The sequence below is a fragment of the Danio aesculapii genome, chromosome 3 (assembly GCF_903798145.1).
Source record: "Danio aesculapii chromosome 3, fDanAes4.1, whole genome shotgun sequence".
NCBI classification, from domain to species: Eukaryota; Metazoa; Chordata; class Actinopteri; order Cypriniformes; family Danionidae; genus Danio; species Danio aesculapii.
Window position 1 is genome coordinate 14,831,169 of NC_079437.1, and position 5,433 is coordinate 14,836,601.

Here is a 5,433-nt window from a genome sequence, read left to right on the forward strand (position 1 = left end):
TGCAAATTGTCTGTGCAGTTTGATGTGTCCATTCATTCATTTTCCTTCGGACTTAGTCTAATTTATCAGAGGTCACCACAACAGAATGAACCGCCAACTATTCTGCCATATGTTTTACACAGCAGATGCCCTTCCAGCCGCCACCCAGAACTGGGAAATAGCCATACACTCTCACATTCCCATACAGACTCATACACCACAGCCAATTTAGTTTCTTCAATTCACCTATAGCGCATGTCAACAGACCCAGCCGGGACTCGAATCAGCAACCTTCTTGCTGTGAGGCGACAGTGCTAACCACTGAGCCACCATGCCGACACAGTTTGATGTGTTTTGAAAGAATATTCCACAGTTACTAGGAATTATTGTATTGTTAAAACAAGAAATACATTTTATAAATAAGGGATAGTTTGCCTTAAAATGAACATAGTTGAATTAGTAACTCACCTTTGTGTTTTAAACCTGTGTGGCTTTATATTTATACCTCGTCGATGAAGATGACCAATCAAATCACAGTAGATTTACGGTTCACGGAAGCAAAGCAGAAATCCCAGTGTGAAGCATCAGTTTAATGCTGAAAGAGATTGAGGTCAAATATAAGAAGCAAACATTTAAAATCTATGTTTCATAACATAAATAACAAGCAACAATAATATCTAGTGATGCAAACTATCATTTTACAACATGTTAAAGAGCCCCTATTATGGGTTTTTGAAAATGACCTTCTATGCAGTGTGCAGCACAGCACTAAGTGAATGAAAACATCCAGCTGAGGTTTAAATCTGAAAGTTCACTGTGTTTAAAACTATTGATTCTTTAATGAAATAGTCGACTCAGAGTCAAATAAACGAATCGTGTTGGGTTGGGTTCTTTTGCTTGAACGTGTAGATGTCAATACACTACACCACCAAATATGAATCGCTGAACAAATGATATGGGAGTCATTGGGATAATTAGGTAAAAATAAATGCATATTATAAGACAATGAAAGTGTTTTTTGACCTTGCATGCATGTCAGCCTGTTGTTGGAGACCCCCCAAACCCAAATATGACCTTTTATAATGCAAAATAGGGGCACTTTAAGAATGGTTGTATGCGTATTTTAGAATTTTATGTAATAATACACTTTTTTCTTCATATAATTTCTTTCCCACCAATATTGCGCATAGCTTTGATGAATTCATAAGAAAAATGGAGAATTTTATTTTATTTTTTAATCTTTTTTTGAGTTATACACAAGTTCACAACATTTCAGAAGGATTCAATCCAGTTTTAAAGGTGCTAACTTATATACTGCATTGGTTTAATAAGTTCAGTTGTTCTCTGTTTTCTACATAGCAGGTTAATAGATTTGGTAAGATCGAAAAATCTTCCGAATTTCAGAATATCTGATTTATAAGCTAATTATTACACCATAAAATACCCCTAGAATCAGAAGATCCATAATTGACCATGTATGGTTTTTGTCGTGAATATTATTGAGTTCTCGCGCGCATGATGTAAGCTGAACACAGACAATCAGAGTAACATTAACCTATTTTGCTCCCCAGATCTGTTGTGGATAAAAGCTAAATCATAATTAAACTTGACAACAGTGCGTAATAGAGTTGTATCGCATTGTATTTTAAAGCTATAGTCAAAGAAAACACAGCCACGAATTAATATCAACCTCTGCATGAACAGATGACAGTTGAGCTGAGTGAATTGACACTATTCAACAGTCTACAAGTGTTTGTTGATACATACGCATCTAATTTCACAATAAACACGATAAATTAACAAAAGATGTAACTAAACATACCTCATTCCTCTTCGTTGTGGAGATGAATAAATGTATAATCTGTAAAACTTGCATTTTGCGTCCTGAGGCGAGTTTGTACATGCCTCGTGCTGTGGTTGCCCAGTAACGCACAGTAAACAATTTGGCGCTTGCGTTTTCAAAATGAAAGTCCTACAAACGGGAAATATCCGCTTAAAATGACGAAGGGATGAAAATGATCGCTGTTGTCTTACTAAAGGCTTGACACTAGAGCCTGAGGCGTGCTTATTATTGATCTCGGAGCTTTTTTATGATGTCAGAGCGGCGTTTGAGTCCTGTACTCTTAATTATACGTCAGCTGCTCGTCAAGTCCGTATAAATGACCTAAAGTAAGTTTTGGTTCGTCTTGTATCATTATTTAAACACCTCTCCTACCTTTGCACAATCTTTTAGTTTAAAAGAAATTATTTGTTATTACTCAGAATCTGCACATAAATCTAAAAAATTTATCTTCAACTTTTTTTTTTTTTTTTTGGAAATTTGATAATAGACCATTTTGAGGGATGTAAACGAAAACAATGGTCCCAACATATCTCCTGTTTTACATTTCAATTTCTGTAGCTTCAGAGAATCCAAAATGAGCCACGTATTGATAAATAATGTTATGATAGCTGTTTTAACATTAAGTTATGATTGAACTGCCTTTTGTTACAGTTATGAAATAATTTGAAAACAAGCAGGAAATGTTCACGGGCCAATGACATGACCACATTGAAATGGTCTATACATAAACAAAAATGCAGGGCTTAAATCCCTACTTTTGGACATTTTCTGATTGAATTCGACCCTCTCCTCAAATCTTTCTGTAGGTGTTACAACTAAAAATTTGACTGATTTTTGGTACCATATGAAGAACTGTTGTCCATTGACTCTGATAGCTTATGCTTTTATTTATTTTTATACACTTTTGTACAATTGTAATTTACTAACCCCTTTCTTTGTTTTGTTAGTCTTTTCTCTCTCTGCAGTTAATGCAACTTGTATTTTTCCTCTCTTTTACTGATCTCTAGATTGTGGTTGTGCGGAGGGCTGTGAATCTCGTCACAGTCTGTTTTGTCTTCTGATTGGCCCGTTGTCCACCAGGGTTTTACACTCGTGAAATTTACAAGAAAATAAGAAAACAGTGGCGTCTGAGGCTCACAGTATACCCATTTCCATACCGATCCTTTATTATTCTACTATGCCAAGATTTTCATTATAGGGCACCTTCAATCTCCATGGATGGGAAGGTTTCAGGTGAAAATAGCCTAAATGGCTGTTATCACATGGGAAATAAATACTTTTTATACTTGCTATAGTGATCTTGCTTTCATGAAAGCTCCAGACTACATTTTTAAAATTAAAAATAAAAGACGAAACCAGAAAAAACAAAACAAATGAATAACTTTCTTTAAAAAGGAGTCAACACTGTAAAATTGTATGGATTTGTGTTGAGCTAACATGAAAGATTAAGGTTCACTTATAGTTTTTACAAATTTGAGTGGATTGAACATAAAACAATTAAGTTGTCCCAAAAAAAAACCTTCTAGAATTGTGTTGTTTCAGCTGATTTCAAATAAGTTGGTCATTGTTTAGGTGAACAATGCCAAAATATAATTATTTTATATCATCATATCTATTCAAAGCAGATTTAGTACAGCCAGATCATTTGATCGTCTTACCTTTGAACATTCTGGAATAATCTGATGGCATCGAGTTGGTCAGTTGAAAGGATTTTCACGGTCAGATGTTCTCATTGGAGCTTGTTATGAAAGGACAGCTTGGCAATTTGTGCCTCGAATTCCTCAGCGTGTGAATAGAAGTAGGTGTTGACGGACGAATGGATGGACCCCTATTATATAAAACCAAACCATCAAACGGCAAAGGGTAAGAAATGAATGGAGGAAAGCTCTGGATCCAATCCTAATGTCCATTCAGTTGGAAAAAAACTGGATGACCTAAAAACAGTTAATCAATGCTTTCAAACAGAATCACTGGCTGCTGACGAACTTGCATAACAAATACACTGGTGTATAAATGCAAGCTACATATACATATACACACACACACATATACATATATATATACATATATATATATATATATATATATATATATATATATATATATATATATACATATATATATATATATATATATATACATATATATATACATACATATATATATATATATACATACATATATATATACATATATATATATATACATATATATATATATATATATATATACATACATATATATATACATATATATATACACACACACACAAAACAAAAAGAATCACTTTCAAAACTCTTTAAAGCAGTTCATCTCAAATGAAAGATTCTATTATTATAATAAAGTCTGTCATATTTCTGTTCTGGTTGCAATTTTTCTATCGTATATAAGTTCCCGTCACTTGTTTACTTCTAGTTATTTCAATTTTTTGAGTTCATCTTATGTTTATTTGAGTTTTGATTATTTATTTAAAATTAAAACACTGTTGTGTGCTTTAAAAAGTATCCCTTGATTATCATTGACTATCAATTATATAACCACATTTACAAGAAATGCCATGGCTAAACCACTGTTGCGACATCTGGTTGGATTGTGTTTATCATGGTTTAACTACAATAATCATGCCTTTTTGGTTTAATTTGTATTAAAACATGATTAATTTTTACAAGAGACTTCACATGACAATTATGGCCATCTTTGCAAGTCAAGTCAAGTTATATAGAGGAAATATTTGAGCACAATATTAACTTACAGTTGCATATTTCTTAAAAACAGACACTGAGCTGTCAATATTCATTTATTTTTATACATTTTATGGATTCATTTCTATGATTTGTTCTACTGTACAGGTTGTTTTAAAGACCAAAACTGTCAATAAAACTCACTTACTAATAGCTGGAGTACCCAAAAGACTCACTAGAGGGCGCTCCAGTTTCATGTCCATTCCATCAGCCATTCCCCTGTACTACACATCCCATCATGCTTTGCACAGATTCAGACTCTGATTACGTCTGATTACTCTGATAGCTGATATCAATCTGCACACACACACAGCTGCAGATTATTTACACTGGTTACACACTATAAGCACCGTTCATAACAGAGCCCAAGGTCCCATAATGTGATTTGAAAGTGTTAAAAACAGGCATGAATCACCAACTACTGGAAACTACTAATTAAAGCATGCATAATGTGCACCTTCAAAGGGATAGTTCACTACAACATTTGAAATCTGTCATTTAATCATGCTCCTCTTGTACAAGTTTCTTCTTGCCAACACAAAAGATACTTTGAACTAGAAAAGTTGGTAGATATATTTTATGGTGTCTGGAGAAAGCCTAGTCAGAAAGTTTGAAGTAGCTTTAAAAATTCAATAATTGAAATAGTTTAAGAAGTTTGAAGCAGTTGGCATAGACAGATAACTACATATAGGTAAGCAAGTTTCTAGTATGGATTGGCATGTTGATGGCCAGGCCCGGCGCTACGGGGGTGCAAAAGAAAGAATTTGTGCCCCCCACAGTTTTCATAAAGGATTAGTTCACGCAAAACAATTTTTTTTCCTGTCATTAATTACTAACACTCCCGTCATTCCAACCTTCAGAACACACATT